The 17,181-nt window shown below is 45.0% G+C and overlaps 1 protein-coding gene across 2 annotated transcripts in view; it reads right to left on the bottom strand.

Moving 5' to 3' along the window:
* LOC120948892 (serine proteinase stubble) overlaps window positions 1-1,483 on the bottom strand; it is a 99,870-nt gene extending 98,387 nt beyond the window's left edge. The window contains exon 1 of one of the 2 annotated variants that reach the window (XM_040365730.2): window positions 1,361-1,483. The gene's annotated coding sequence lies outside the window, so the exon portion shown is untranslated. The other variant, XM_040365731.2, reaches the window with a different exon arrangement.
* Window positions 1,484-17,181: the final 15,698 nt, after the last annotated feature.

The raw sequence follows: 17,181 nt of genomic DNA, 5'->3' as shown, positions 1-17,181 counted from the left end.
CAGAATTGAGCAATTTACGATGCATCGAAGCGGACATCTCGGTCCGGATCTGGTTAAACTGGAGCCTTTGCTCCCTTTTGTGAAATTGAAAGCACAGTTCCTGTTTCACATTTTGCATCCTGTTCGCTGGTTGCAGTCGAGCCCCGACTGGCCCCCAATGCAGTGTGTGCAGCAGCAGCCGCACCAATCATCCGTTTTTGATCGCTTCTGACCCGAACGAAACAATTCGTCACAGATGCCTGTCCCTTTCGACAAACATGGTGGCATGAGTTTGCTGATCGTAAGCTCTTAATGTGCAATCCAGCTTCCCACTTTCTGATGGTTTCCTTCCCGTCAACAAGGACGGTGAGTTTTTTTGCGTTGGGAAGCTGCTGGTCTGCCCGTCTGGTGGACGAGACGTGCATCGGGGATAGAATGTACAGATTATCGCATGCTTTCGCTTTTGGGGAGCAAATTATCGTCCTTTGCCCTTTTGCTCTATCGCTCGTTCAAGTGCCGAGAACGGACCACCAAAGCACCAAGGTAACAAAAACGCAAAAGTGATTACGAATTATTTCTAGGTTATTATAAAGATATTAGGCAAATTTACGTTTTTATTTCGACCCCTGCTTGAGCCTCTCTTAACTGAGTGTGAAAAGTATTTAGTCATTAAGGTTCTATGGTAAGATTGAAAGATTCTTCCACACAATCAAATAGAGTTTTTTTCATCGAATTATGTTACCGAACTTATTATTTTTTCCTCCTACAACACACACGCACGTTGAAGCATAGAAACGCGAATACAACCACTCCTCAACTCAGAACTACACCATTCGTTTTACACATTCAGCGCAAAGGCATTGCGTTTCGATTCGAATCAATCAACCACAATTGTATTCCACCAAACATAAACATTCCCACCGCAGTGCGAAACGTTGCTCGACTGTTGCTGTTTTCAAGAACACATGAGGCGAAGGATTACGCTTTTCTCTGTTGTTCTACTCTGTTGTCTCTCTATCTCCCCGTGTACCATTCAACCAACAAAACCAATCAATGCGAGGCCCGTTTGCCTTTCCTGCACTCACTCTTGTCAGCGTTTGCTTTGGCGATGGTGCGAGCGTGCGAGTTTAATTTCTGCTCACACACCAAACGTAGAAAACCGCTACACAACGCACGGGAAAATAAAGTTTTGCTGCGCGTACCCGGGAAAGCTTTTCTGTTTTTCTTCGTACGCGCTGTGTGTACTTGATGTACGAAGCGTAGGAAAGGAAAATCTTCCAACGAGAAGAAAATCTTGCACGATCGCACTGGTATGACTGGACCAGGTACACACTAATGCTGCTGCTAGCGGTGGCTCGACAGTACACAGTTCTTTTCTCACCTTTCGCACAGCGCACACACTGCACAAACACCGCAACACGCAACGCGCACTCGTTTCGACGCCCGAGGAAAACCGTTTCGTCTTGGCAAGTGCGTCCGAACCGGTCCGTAGTCAGCAAATAACTGACTGTGATTCCGAGCTGGATGGAGCGCGTTATCGTGGAGAGCCCGAGTGAAGCAGTTTCGGCCGGGCCAGGGCTCGTCAGACGCGTTCAGATGAAAGTGTAGTTTTAGTAAGTTGGTATTGAAATAAAATAATTTCTTAATGGCCAACATGAAATACAAGGATGTGTATTTCAAAAGCTATTTAAATGACCATATATATTATATGTTTATAGCAACACATTTTTGAATAACAAACATCATATTTTGCTACAGTATCTTACATTCAAATAAATATAATAACATATTTTCCTGCACCGTAGAAATTATCATAAAATACAACCTGTTAAAAAAGATTCGCCTTGCGATAACGAGGTAGGTAGCTTGAAAATAATAATTTTAGAAACATGCATTATTAAGTTACTTATAAAACTTATCTAAACTTAATAAGAAACCTCGCTATGATTACATTTGGTGCTCTTGCAACAACTCTTTAATTGATGTAAATATTTTTTTAAACTGCAACCAAAAGAGGCGTTGCCTGCCCCTGAACTAGATACCGGTAGCCCCTCCATGAGTGGTAAACGTACGCATGCGGAACCGGCCGCTTGAAGCCTCGCGAGAGACCTTCTCCAGAGAGCCCGCCCAGACGATGCAGCGAAGGGCGTCCCAACGATCGGATGCACATATCCGCCTCAGCAGCAGCCGAATGTCTTCAGAGCGTAGAGAAAAGAGAGAAAGAAAGTGAGTGTCGATCGTTGCTGGAGCATCCCCCAGGCACTCACCTGGGCCGGGAGCTCATTCGGAGGAGTCAAACCTGTTTCACGATTCCGTTGGTGATTTGTTTTGATTTCGCTGTAAGACCTAAAACTTCTAGCAGGTGCGGTATGGAAAAGTTTGAAAATTTAGTACGATCGCACCCGGTCTAAGCGTTCTCTTCGTTGCTCGCTTATGTTAGATAATTTGCTCATTCAAGACAGGGTCCCAGAACTGGGCAAAAGGCACAGGAAGTTAATACTTAGCTCTCAATACTTTTAATCCCAATCTAACGTCTTTGTTTGGTCGTTTTAGCAAGTTCATGGAAACCAAGTTTTGGTGATAGTGTGCGATTGAAAGGTCGAAAGAGTTTTTTTTTTCATCATGCGTCTTAATTATTTGCATGATGAATAACGAACAATTATGTTGAGTTATATAAGAGCTATTAAGAACCCTTTAATATTTGAAAATAATCAATCAATAGTTTATTGACCATTCTTGTTTATTATTGCACAGGCAATAAACTCCAGATAATTTGAAGCAAAATACAACTTTTCATGAAGGGTGAAGTTTCACTCAATTTTAATATAGAGTTTGAACCATTTAAACCAAGCAATTAAAAAACTGCTTACATTTTTAATTCCAATAAAAAAAAAAAACAAGTCATGCATCACATCCAAATGGTTTTGCTGTGATATGCAACCTTTCCAAACTCTTCATTTTAGAAAATATCAATTTTTAAAATGCTTATGAATTTTCATAAAGGGCCCTTCTCTAATTCGCTACTCTTAACTAAAACAGAAAAGTCCTCCTCTCGTTCAGTTTCAACCGAAATCGAAAGAAATCACATCAATAAAAGGGCCTTTCAATCGGGCTGCACACCGTCCGCAGGGTGAAATCCATCCATGGGTATTGGAAAACTGCAACAATTAAAGTAATTATCGTCCATTAACATAGCGAGCAGCTGGGCAGGGGAAAAGTTTCCTCCAGTGATTCCATTTCATGTTTCATTTGTTGACAAATTTATTGCCCACCAATTCAACCATACACACCACCACCGTCATGCACCGCCAGACGGCAATATTAATGAGCGGTTTAATCTGCTGGTAAAAGCGCGTACCAAAATACGGCACCCTCTCTATTGTTAGGCTGCATTGCGTTTTCCCTATCATAAGCAATCCGCTGCATTTAACGTTAGCTAAAATAAGGTCAAAAGATCACTGCTGTGAGAGAACCGTACTTCTTTCACTTTCAAAGACAAAACAAACAAAAGGGAAGAGTTACAGCATTACAAGTATCATTGGCAACGCAACGATTGCATGTGACAATTCGCTGATTGGTGTCGGCCCCCCACAAAGGTGTAATGCCATTCTTAAACGAGGATTTGTTTGTGTGTGTATATGTGTGCTTTTGAACAATTTTAATTAACGCACCCATATTTTACATTGAAGCGGTCACGAATTTACCTGCTTTCTGAAGAAGAAGCAAAATAAAAAAAGCTTGCACACGGTGAAATTCCCCTCCGATGACAAGACTCATTAAAATCATTAAAGACATTCGAAGCGAAAAATGGTACAAAACGAAACCAAGACGCGCAGGTACGTACAGCAGGATTATTTTAATTCCATTCATAAAAAGTTCCATACTTAATATAACACGCTGCCTCAATGCGGGGCAATCTTTTGAGCGTTTTTATTTTTCATTAAAAATGAATTGCACCCAACTATACGTGCAGTTTTCTCGATGCAGTTTTCACGATATTGTTGTGCATTGGTAAATCAAATAATTGAGGTAAGAAAAAATACATTTATGCTGCAGTTGTTTGTTTATCAACGCTGTTGTGATTTTTTTTTGCTTTAACTTTACCACTCTCCATTTAGCCATAATGTGATGCCCCGATAGTTCCCACCCTTGTGCACTTACTGCTTTACATCTGCTTATTATTAATGGTGCAATTTTAATGACATTTCGCTCGTAAAGTTTTTCATTACCCACTAAAAACGGTACACTCGTTCATTATCGATTTATGGAGCCCACACTGCAGGTGAAGAAAGAGAGGTAACAACAAAAAAGAAGACTTTCCCTTTCTCAGGAACTGCACTTTTTGCTGTGCTGTGTGTCAGCAAGCTTTTCACCAAACCTAATAAGTTTCCTCCCTTTCCAAACAAACCAAATGCATCGAAGCTGTTGTGGCCTGGTTTTTATTTGCCCCTCCTCTTAATAGGTTGACTGGGAGGCCTCCGCCTCCTCCTCCATCCAACTAGCGCGAGAGGTAATTTTAATTTTGAAAGCAAAAACCGTCCCTTACTGGCTTCCGAAAAGATTTCGTTCATTTCCATCGTTTAGCAAACCTTGGGGCTGTCGAGATTGTTACGATAAATGGTAAAGAAGCTCACCCCTTGCATCCATCCACACAGGAGCGTTCCGCGGCTAAACAATACACCGATACGCTTTGCCGAGCAATTAAGACATTTTTCTTCTTGCCAGTGTGTGTGTGTGTGTTTGGGTGTATGTGTGAATGTGGGGAGAGGGGCTGATTATTGGAAATGCAAGAAAAGTTTAATCATCCACACGAATGAAAAACCGATCGCTGAAAATAGCGCTGTATGGTTCACTAGAGCAGCAATGAATAACTAGCGAAATGAGAAACTCGTTGATCGTTTTCATCAGGTGCAACGATCAGTAGAGATAATGAAACTGGTGACAGGAAAAAAAAACTAAATTTGCTTAGCCATTTGCTTGTAAACCATACTTTTCTAAACATTTTGGTAAGAAAATGGCCAAGTTTAACATATACCGCCATTTTTCTCGCTGTGTTTTCTGTTGTTTTGACACATTTGCATTATAACCAAACAAAAACACTACACCAACCTGTTCCTCTTTCGTAACGTTCTAATCCACCATATTGACCCACTCTCGATCAAACACAATAGTGGGGACAATTTTCTTCCTTAACCCAAATATCCCAAAAACTATCGCGAGCAATAAATCGATAAACTTCACATGGACATTAGCCAAGCACATATAGCAGGTGATTCCACGCTTTTATTGCATCGACAAACCCTATATTCCATGACACTTTCACATGTTCACGTCGTACGACACGCTGGATCATCAATGGCACTTTATGCAGGTCGTTTAATGGTGATCAATTTTGCCGAACAGATTTATGGCCACACAGTCACGCGAAGCAACACAACGCACGAAGCCGAAAAAAACAGATCTTCCAAAATTATTCAAAGTGGACACATATCTTAATGCTTCCTGCGATATTTCCCAAAATATCAATTGGTTGAGAGAGAAAGAAAAAAAACGAGACATAAATCACAACAATAAAACTCGTAGCATGAAAGAGGAAAAGAAAAACAAACACACACACACACCCCAAACGATATGAACCGTAACCGAATGGTGATTCCAAGTCGAAACATGATAGCTGTGGTAGTTTCCAGAGTCTAAAGAAACAGATCCATACCTCCCGAAACTAAGTCACTTCTGTCCGCACGCCGACGGATGGTAACGACGTTGGGCGTTGCGAAAGTGCTCAACCAATTAAGTTCTGCCCAGCGGAACCACATTTGCATTTCCGGACCGACGGCTTGATGCGGACCGGATGGTTTGGTTGGCCCATCACGACATCTGTTCGTCAGCTCAGGTTGAATGTGGATCGTAGAGCAGTGGAATGCAGGTGTAGGAAGATCGCCCTTTTCTTAGCGGCACTTCCAAAAGCCGCTACCAAAACGTTGCGTCGTTGAGACTGGGCAATTGTAAGGGCACGCTTCATGAGCACAACACTTTCACTCTTACTGCTTGCGTGTTTTTAGTTAGTTATTTTCTCTCGAGACTTTTCTCTACTAGATAGAGGAGGAAAACAAGACATTCTGCGAATGCATTTTTGGACTCCTGTCGTCATTGTATTGGTTGCATAAAAGCCCTTTAATAGCTGTACTTCCGAATCCGATTGCTTTCATCTGAGTGTAAGCTAGTGCAGTGCTTGATATGAATGAGCATCAACCATAACGATCAAGCCAAGAGATACACGCTTCTCATCTTTAGCTGCCCTCATCTAACGCACTGTAACTCCTAATCAACCGATGGCGCTTTGCTCTTATGCAAATGAATATGCAGCGAGCAGCAACAGTAATCGCACGATCCGGCCAGTAAAACTAGCCCCCATTCAGGCTGGACGCACCCGCTGATGAAGCATTGTTTTGGGAGTGAAGAGAAAACGATTTAAAGTGGCTCCATTACGCACTTTTGCGGCATGCGTGCACGCCCGCCCTGCAATGCACCTGCCACCTCCGCTTGCCTTTTGCCGGCCGGGGGTTTATTTACTTTTACTCTTACAGCTTTTGCTCTTATGCTGGCACCGTGAAGAAATGCCCGATACTGTTTGCTGAGTTTACTGCTATACAACTAATCACTTCCAGCCCAACTGCATCCCCACAACACAGACCCCGTGCGCTATGCATTTCTCCAAAAACATTTGCTACAGTTTTCGCTTTCGTGTGCGGTTGAGTAATGAGCCTTCAGGCAGGTGATGAAATGAACGAAATTACCTATTGGAAGCACATACATCCTAGCATTTAGTAGCTGTTTGTTCGAATGATCAATCAAACCTTATTCAGAGCTTGCCGTGCATGGGATGGACGGGTTTCTATTCGCGCACTTCAATTCAATTCTTCATAGTCGCGGCGAGTGATTTAAATGATAGTGAAAGTCTTGTTATAATGATCGATAACATAATCGGAGCACTTGCCGCAGGTTTAATGATCAAACGGTCGAGCTTACAACAACGTGCTTGTAAATAAAATAATTATTTTCAGCATACACACACATACACATTCCGCATTGGTATGGATCGAGCCGTTAGCGTATTGTTCAAGAATTCAAATAAAACCCTGCAACCGTGTGAATGACGCAAATGTTACCTTTGCATTTGTTGTTTTCTTGTTTTAATTTGATACCTATCAAACAATATTTCAGAAAAATGACGTTTGCTCCATCACCGATCACGATAAAGATCGCATGTAGCTAAATTCGAAACGAAAACGGTAAGCAGCTTTCACCTTCGGTTTGAATATGCTACCACGTGCGATGAATCATGCCGGGATCCATCGATCCGGTGGTGGTCGGTGGTCGGCAAGCTGTGCGGTAAGTTTTATCATCATCATGCAACAACGCCCACGCCCATCGCGGCCAAAGGCCGAACTCGTCAATCTCGAAAGTGAAACTGCCGCTTATCTCTAGCCTCACCGTAAGGAGGAAGATCGTTCCGTGTTCCTTGCTTGCTTCCATTTAATTTTGCAACCCCGTACAAAAGGTGAGGTCAGTGAGTGTAACCTCTGCTGTACAGCGAGCGATAGATGCTAAGAGCATCGGGGATAATGGATTAGCGCTGCCATGCTACTATCATGCGAAATGCATCTGCAACGAGATTTTCTTAAAATTTTCAACAATAGCCCATTAAGCGGTCACTCGTCTGCCGTGTACCGAGAGTATGTGAACGTCTAACATGACACACGCTTTCGCTAAGCAAACATAAGTTACGGAAATGAAATCACCACACAGCAGCACACACTGCCCTGAATGGTTTGCCGAAGCAACTCACGTTCAAAGTCGCCGGGTTGTCGTCTTGGTCACCACAAAGAGGACGCCAGTAGCAATGTGACCTTCAAAGTAAAAACGAGCTCAACAAACAGTATCACAATGCATGCTTGCATCATTTGCATGATCATCACAGACGACCGTCTTCTTCAGCCTCCCGTTTGTGTTGGCTGTTGCTTTTTTAAAAAGTTTGCCTCATTTGCGCCGTTCGGCTACTGCCGCTGACAATGTCACAACGCATTTCATAACCATGCGTCACTCAAACGTACTGCTGCCATCTTCACACAAAGTAACTTTTCACCGCAACAACCAATTCGTCGTCGATTGCGTATGCTTACGACAGGCGCACTTGAGCAGAACGCACTCAGTACGCCCGTCCCGTTTGAGTTTATCTTGGGTGAGCTTCTCCATTTGTTGCCATCTCATGGTTTGTGAAAATGCAGTGCGGTGGACACGATTGCAATCGCACCATTCACCCAGTTTACTCAAATGCGTTCTGCAGACGGATGTGCGAGCAGGGCGCGCGCACGCTCGCTCACTGAGTCAACCACCATGGGCGAGAATGGGGCGCGCAGCCGTTTCCCGGGAGCCGGTTCCTGGGCCAAGGTTGCATAACGGTGATTCCGGGGCTGGGTGTGTGTGTGTGTGTGCGCGAGCTCTCACACGCAGGAAGAAGGTCACCGCAAAAAAGGGGACTGAGATGAGATGAATAAGCAATCGGTTGGGTAACGCTCGAGGGATATGACACCGTTCGAACCGGGCACAAATTGTTGTGCGAGGAATGCACTCCGGGTGGTGGTGATGGTGGTAGTAAAATCTCCAAGGAAATACCGAACCAAGGACCAGGATGTGTGTTAACAGTGGGGCAGCGCATATTTAAGGAGAAACTGACTGTTTCTTAGTTCGTGGAATTGAATGTTGCTGTTTTTGATCACTTTTGGTTTACCAGAAACCGTCACAAGCGCTCAGATTGATCGAAAACTACAAGATACCAACAGAAAACATCAACTGATTACTTTATTGAAATTACATTATACAACATATTAACAATTCTGAACGGTTTGTGAGGGTTAGTCATCCCACTTTGTGAATGAATTCGGTACATACCAAAATGTTCAATTTGAGAGATGGTACCCCCTAATCTGTTGCTTATAAGGGCCAATAAGCCAAAAATAATAAATGAATTGTAAAATATTGAACATTGAAATATTGAATTTAGAGGATATCCGTCAAGCCATACAGCATACTTTATGACTTGTACGCCTGCATCTGCAAAAAAATCTGCATAAAATAAAAATGAAGCATGTTTCCAATTCAATTCCGCATCGTTTCATTTGACAAAATTTACTCGTTTTGTTTTGAAACATTAATTCAAATAAATCTTCACTTCCCACACTCACTTGCTGTGGTGCTATATCTCGTCCATTTAATTGTTTTACCACAAAGCCACCCCAAAACGGGCATTCAACGACGGTGGTCCAATTACGAAAATCACCACCAGCTGTGTGATGGCATGTACTAGCCCGACCAGCCCACTAGCCATACATCACCAAAAAGCAAAACCTACGTACCGGTCTTTCAACATGCACGATCACATTTGACCAAACGCCGTAAACGAAAACACGTTAAAAACACGCGCGCCTTTAATGATCGCCTCGAGGGATTTTCTTCCAGTGCAGCCTGCTGCACCAGAAGGGGAAACCATCGATCCCAAAACTTCCACCGCACGCCTAGCAACGGTTCTTAACGCTACGATTGACACGTCTGCGCATCGAACGCGCACTATAAATCGATTGGTGCGGTTTGTTTTGCTGCTCCGGCTGCGTTCGCCATTTCCGCCTCAGGTCCGCCTTTTCTTTCTTTCCCGGAACATGATCGATACCCCCGACGGCACAGTACGGATGATGCACCCGATGGCACGATCATTTGCCGTTTCTTTCCAAAACCGAAAAATAAGGTCACTTGTAAAAATGCATCCCAAAACATGAAAATTTATTGACATGCCCCTACGGGGATTTGGGTAATATGATACACCCGGCTTGGGCGAGTGGCTTGCCGGACGGCATACAGCAAACCGACATGCCACATAAAATCGGAGAAGCGTTTAATAAGCCACAATGCATCACTGCGGAGCCCTTTCCCTTTTGGCCCAACCCGTTATTAGCATCTCTCTAAACCGTTCGGGGGCACAGGCAACACAAACGATAGCGAAGCACACCCGGAACGACAATGGGTCATGTTTCACACATTATCATCAGCACAGTGTTCGAGCATGGTAGTTTCCGACAGTGTGCCCAGACGACAGTATGTTCGTTTTGGTTAGAAAACCCCACCTGGAAATGGCTTCATTCGCTTCTTCCCGGCGAGAAATCGAACCACTTCCGGAGCAGACTAACCCGCTTCAGCGGAATTTACTTCGCTCCGCGACTATTCGTGACATTTCCGACACAATAGTAGACTGACTGGGAAAATAAACGAATGATCGTATGTGTGCGTGTGTTGTTGCCGTAGGGACAATGTTTAGAATTATACACTTTGCCTGTTGCAGCTTAAGCTAACTAATGTAAAATAATGAACGTCATTAATTTGAGTTTCAGCCTAACGCCAAGCAAATAAACGATAAATCACGCCACGAAACGGTGAAACGATGAAAAATGTAGCTTAATTTCCAATCCACAAACGCAAAACTGTCACCCATCACGCACCACGCCGGGCAAAGAAGGATAACTTCCGAAACGGAACGATCGCGCGGCCAACTTTGCGACGACTGCGAACGATGCTGTGCTTTTGCTTTCACACCCGGCCGGATGTTCTCATTACCAAGCTCGATTGCTTCTCTCCCCCACGGTTTCCCGACTGAGACATCCCCACACCCCCTGTTCCCATAAAGACCTTTAGTCGCTTTCCTCCTCCACGTGTGTGTGTTTCTTCTTTTTATTACCACCTCCCGCTTTCCGCTTCATCCCGTGCTAATGATTCGAAAGTGAAAATCGTCACCTGGTGTCCGATCGATCGAACGCGAAACCCCCAATAAACACCGCACCATGTGCCGGTCTTTCGCGTGTGTCTGTGCCGCAGCATAATGGGAGCGGAAAAATTCAATCTTTTTATGACAGCTCTCGACCGGCGAACCAGTGTGTCACAAGCCTGTGGCTCTCCCGGCACGCCGGCCACGCGGCGTTTCGTTTTCCGTTTCGTTTGTTTGTTTAGAAGAAGGGAAGATGGAGCAAACACACGGGCTTGCAAACAGCGCCTTGGCTCTCGCTTTAACTCAAGGGTGAATTCTTTGTGCAGTTTCCCTTTCGATTTCGACCTACGACAGCGGCAGCACCGGAGGTTCGTGTCATGTGTCGGCATTGAAGTCTTCCGTCGTTCCGCGAGCAGTAATCGAAATCTGCGCGACCTCAGGCAATCGAACGATGAAATGAAACTGCTTTTTTGGCTTTGCGGTCGAAGCAGTACCAGCGTTTCTTCTTCCTTTTCATGACCATCAACATCTTCTAGCCGCTCATTAGGGACGGGGTTTCAGGTTTTTGGGAATGGTAAAAAACAACCGACCAACAAGGTGTACCATAGCATTATAGTCGCAACGAAAAACGCACTCAAACGAGACAGCAGCTTCTCTACAAACATAAAATTAACAGTGCCCGTGACCCCCCCCCCCCCCCCCCTTCCTAAAACAGACAACAACAACAACACAAAACTGCATTGAGATCAACGGTTAACGAAGAAAAGACAAAACAGTTAAACTTCCCTCTCAAAACGAAACAAAAAACGAAATAACTCGTCACTCTTCATCTTACGAGCCGGGAATACATCAATAGAAGTAGTGGCGCATCGTACCGAATGTTGCTGCTCGAGCGACATAAAACACAATGCTGCAAAGCCCCCCACCCCCTACTTACCGTGAAACAAAAAGATTCATTTTCGTTCGAATGAAAGTGAAGTTTTATCACGTTTTTTCCCCTCCCGCCCAAGCCGGGAACGAGGATAGATGGGGCACGGGATGCTTAGACGTACTTCCCCTTCCCCCTCCTTCCCTCTCTCCTTCCCCCTTTCTCTTTCATGCTTAATGGGTGCTTCAGTACGTCAGCGTGTGTTGGATGGCCGCCCAACACTCAACCGTGCCCCCGGTACAAGCAACATAATCGGCTTCGTGGAAGGGGGAAGACCCCCGGCAGCATCATCGCATAAGCATCGTTTCAGCATCACTTACCCCTTATCCGGCTAATGCTGTTTGAAGAACATCACCACTACACCACCAGCCCGTCCCCCGGGGCGCAAGCAGGTAGCACAGTTTGATGAACAAAACAAAACAAAAAAGCACCTCCCCGAATCATTCGTGAAAGCTTTCACCCCCTCGGCAAGCCTGTTGGCCATGTCGTCCCCTTCGGTGTGTTTACGTTGCCTTCTCCGTGCCGCATTTTTTTTTGCCAGCCACGCGCAATGATTAGGTGCGCTGTGTTTTAGGCGGTTTTGTTGCGTACCGCCGCGCAGTTCGGGGGTTTATGATGCGCACAAACAAATAGCCTTCCACATTCAGCGTGCGCAATTAGACAAAACAACGCAGGCACGCATGCATGCACGCACCCGATTGTAAGAAGTGTATGCTGGTGGTGGCGGCACACTAGATTGATTTCATTATTGTGTTCATCTTTCAAAGCAGGCTTTTACGATTCGCCTTAAGAGGAACAACATTGAACGGGGTTGATTTGATGCTTGGCTTAGCTAATTTTCCTTAGGCAGCGTAGTTGTGTAAATCGTTTAAACATTGTTTTAAAACTTGGCCATTGTAATATCAGTAGCCAACTCACAAAACTCACTAGTTACTGACAGTTACTTCCACTTGTTCGTTGAGTTTATACACATTTTGTTATTTCAGAGCTATTACTTCAAAATAAATAACCGCAATTTGACTGATATTTTGAGATTTTCATTTCATTCAACCATTTTTCATACAATGACCATTGACCATTAAAAATGACGGAAATTTTAGGGCAAGACGAGCACCATCTATCTTCAAAGGCTAAAATTAATAATTAAACTATCAGTTTAACTTTTGCCCGGGGATGTGAAAATGGTTGAGAAGAGAGCATAAGATTTCAACCTCCAACTTCCAACCTTGATGCACATCACGATTGCCCACACAGATGTAAACCGACATGGTACAAAAAAAAAACATTGAAGTGAAATTATCCTTCCAAACATTGTGACGTTTGCGGCGAATCGCATCGTTTATCCACTTCCCTAGCCGCCGGGCACTGTCTCCAGCCGATACAAAGTACCTGTTGTGCCCACCCAACAATCGCCTTGTAAAGGTCTATTGCAAACGAAGATCCATTGTATTACGCCCATTGGCCATTTGCGCTTGCCGTTGGGCTTTTTTGCTCGCTGCTTAATTATTTTATATCACTTTCCCTCCATTTTCCCTTTAGAGGTAATGCACCGAGCGCGGCAAAAAGGGCCCCCCTCAAGGAAGGCATTTGGCAAGAGTAAGGGCCATATTGAGGTTATGCAAAGTGCGCACGGGAGAGGATGGTGGACACGGGATGGTAAAAACCCACCCAGAAGAGTACGCACGGGAGTGGCTGGTCCAGCCGGTGCATCCGCGGCCCGGGACCGTGTGGTCTAATGAAAAGAAAACTAAGTAAATAGGTTACGGGTGATAAACACCAAAACAAGACGCATCGTCCAGCCGCCTCACCCGGTCAGGCACACAGACTCACAACAACAGCAACAAAAAACGAAGAGGCAAAATAAACTAGCAAACCCCGTGACAGGGCCAGAGGGACACATACGCTTCGCTTTCGCTTGTTTCCCATCCCAAGGCTCCACCCCAGGAGCATGGGAGGGACCAAGACGGCGAAACAATAACTTGTAGCAACATGCGCAACCATGAAGTGCACACCCGAACCCATCCTCCCAGAAGGTTTGCCGTGTGGATGCGTTCGGTTCGAACGCCACCGAAAAGGAGGACAGAACGAAGCGCCAGTCATGGGCAGCAATGGGCAACAGGGGCTCGTTTATGGAAATATGTTAATGTAGCCGGTACGCCGCGAAAAGCGAATCCTGCCACCCGATATGCCGTGGTCTGCGGTCTCCCATTCTCCCGGCTGGAAGCGATCGTTCAAAGCGGCAGAAGAGAATTCCTATTGCACCAGCGCTTGTCCAGCGAATACCTCCCAACGAGCTACTTGCGTGTGTAAGCTCCACCGTTGGAATTGAAGGAGAATTAAAAAAAAAGAAGGTAAATTCGTTTCAACTTCTTCGCCACGGTTCGCACAGTACAAGCCGTACAGGCCGAAGCTTTTTAAAATAAGTACAGAAGTAAGATTTAACGGTGTAAGATTAAGCATAACAATCAAAGCAAAACATACGCCGCATTGGGTTCAGGGTTGTGGCACAAACTGTAACACGGTAAGACTAGCCAGTCATCTGGCCGGCAAGCACCACAGTAGTTCACCCATGGTGATGGTGGTGCTGGTGGTACATGGTGTTGTTTTGTACACGTACGCGATTAGCATTTTGCCCTCGGTGCCCTGGTCTCAGCGACCGACCAATTTACTGCCATCCTACCACCGCAGTCCTTGAGCTAGATAGCATTAACCTTTCTCTTGCCTTCTGAATCACTGTTTCCAGGGATTTTGTTTTTTTTGTAATGTTTTCCAGCTCAACAACTGATGAAGCGTGCAGAAGGGAATATAATCTCGATTGCTCGTTGAACTTTCCCCCTGGGGTAGTGAGCACATGGACGGTAGAAGTATTCGCTTTTGGATGGTCCACACACCAAACAAAAACAACCGAAAACTGAACCACTTTGTTCAATGTTCAGCTCCTCCCTCCAGGGTATTTTTGAACGATTAAGCCGGCTTGATATAAAGATGGATCAAATTGATTTACTGTTTCATTTGTAGTTGTTGGCCTCACTTACCCTGGGGGGAAATATTGCTCGGTACCACCACCCGGCAGGGCCGTTGTTTGGCACTTTCAGTTTCATGCACGAAAACACAACCCAACGGAGATGAACAAAATGAAACAGCCATGCCAAGCAACCCCTGCTAGAAGTGCGGAATTTGCTTTGATGTAAGCGACACACGCGCGGTCAGTGACCACTTGCGGGAGGCAAGTCGCAAGGGATTGGGGAGTCTGTGCCAAAACTTTCAAAGTTCATTATCAAATCCCCACTGTCTCTTCAGTGTCCCTTTTTCTGGCCTCTCGGGCGGCACTTTTGGTGGACAATCTGGCCATCTCTCCTGCCACGGCGGTTGGCGGTGTCTGCTGCTTCCCCCAAAAGATGCCAAAACTTTACGCTGGCAGCCACCACCCGGCCCATCGCCCACATTTTGCAGCATCGGCATCCGCTTTAACGGTCGTACCACGTCAAGGTTGTTTTTCGTCAATTACCTGTCACAGGGATTTGTCACCAACATATTTTATGTCATTCTTTCCCTTTTGCATGTTGTTTCCCTTCCTGCATCCACTCTTTCCCCTACCACGCTTTCGGTTCGCCCCCTTTTTTGGAGCATTCACATAAATTAAGCACCATGAATTCCTCCTCCTTTTTTCCTTGGGGAAGATGAAGCATTTGGGTACACGCGAGCAGGAGAGGACAAGAATTTTTCGTGTTTTTATTTCGAAACAGGAAGCGTGAAAAGAAATTCCAATCCCCCAAAACCGATCACCGACACGGTCCGGCGTAAACCGCGATGCGACGGTGCCGATAACACTTTATCAAGCGGTGAAATTATATCCATATACACACACACACATACACCGCTTAAATACTTGTTTTGGGGCGTTTAAGTTGCTTCCCTCCCATCGATAAGATCGGTTACGGGCACGATCAAGGTTTGATATTGAACCCGAATTGCCGCCGACGGCCGACACTTTCACTGCCTCGGGAGGATTTGCGGATTTATGCGGTGCAACTTATGGCGGGCCCGGTGTGCGTACGTGCACAAGGATCGATACGCAGGACTCGCTTATCGTCGCCAATTGGCAATTTACCGTTTTTGTAACCACAACGCCGCATGGCTTATTTAAATTTCTCTCAAAATAAATTGAAAGATTTAAGCGGATCAATGTGGCTACAGTGTATGTTTTTTGCAGCAAATTTTGTTTTATTTCGCCCATTCACGCCTGTTTACGACCCTGCTTATGTGCTCAGCACAAGAAGAATGTTTCAAAGGGAAGCACCTTCAACATAAAAATGTATGGAAGTGTTAGTTGTAACATAAAAAAAAAAGATAAAACACGATGGAGAACAACGGCAGCATTAATCCTTTAATCGGCGATAACGACATATTTTATATTTTGAAAGCATTCTTTACGTGTTTATAGCATTAGAGTATATCTTTATCAAAGCAGATAAATGTGTAATCAATATGTATAACCAAACAAAGAACGTTAACCCTCCATTAAGCCTGTATGTCCAGTGACTTTGTGAACCTCAAAGCACAAAACCGTTCGATAATTAAACAATTAATGACACACCTCCATTGTGAAAGAACACAGATAATTGTGCTTTGCCAAAATCCATCCCCGTTTCGGCGTTGAAACGCATTATCCATTACCGACAGAACCAGAAACGACTTGAAATCGATCACGCGAATGGGAGAGAAAACGTAAAGGACCAGCGAGAAAATACGAAAAACAACAGGGCTCGCCAAGGTGCAAAATGTTTGCTGTGCGCAAGATAAACTTTCAATGCGCAACCCATCCCCATCCCCTTTCGCCCGTACGCACGCAGTGTCCTTGGTGAGGGGTGCGGTGTCTCTGCGAGTAATGAAACCGAAACGATAAACCCGGCACGCAGGAACTGGAGCTGAAAACCATTAACACCAGCCATTTAATGCCGGCAGGGCAGAGATCGGCAGACTGACTCTGCACCCGATTCTTAGCCGTTGATGAGTGTTTCTTTCTTCTTGTTTTTTTTTTTTTGCTTTCGGAATGCCGTTCAATACGTGCCGGTCGTCCTCGTCGTGTTTGTTGAGGGGCTTTCTTTTAAAACATACACATAAAATTAATTCCCGACTTCTCTCCCCCCGAGTGTGTCTGTTTCCCCGAGTGTGGGATGGTTGTAAAATGTGTTGTAAATTGCCTTGTGAATGTAGCGTTCCCTGAGAAAATTGAAAAGTGTATCTTGCTCTCACTCCCCTTTTACCCGGTGGTTTGGAGGGAGCGGAAAATAGCGACCGAAAATGCGTCCCAAACCGTACTGCGCCGAAAACCCGTCGACAAGCACGAAAACCCGCCCGACGTCAGTAATCGGGCGGCAATCGTAAAGTTTTGCCGAACATAAATCATCACCTTGGCCACAGGTTGTGGCGCGAGACGCGTCTGGGCCGAAGCCGCTGG

Source organism: Anopheles coluzzii, chromosome 2 (assembly GCF_943734685.1).
Source record: "Anopheles coluzzii chromosome 2, AcolN3, whole genome shotgun sequence".
NCBI lineage: Eukaryota > Metazoa > Arthropoda > Insecta > Diptera > Culicidae > Anopheles > Anopheles coluzzii.
This window is presented reverse-complemented; position numbering and strand designations above follow the sequence as displayed.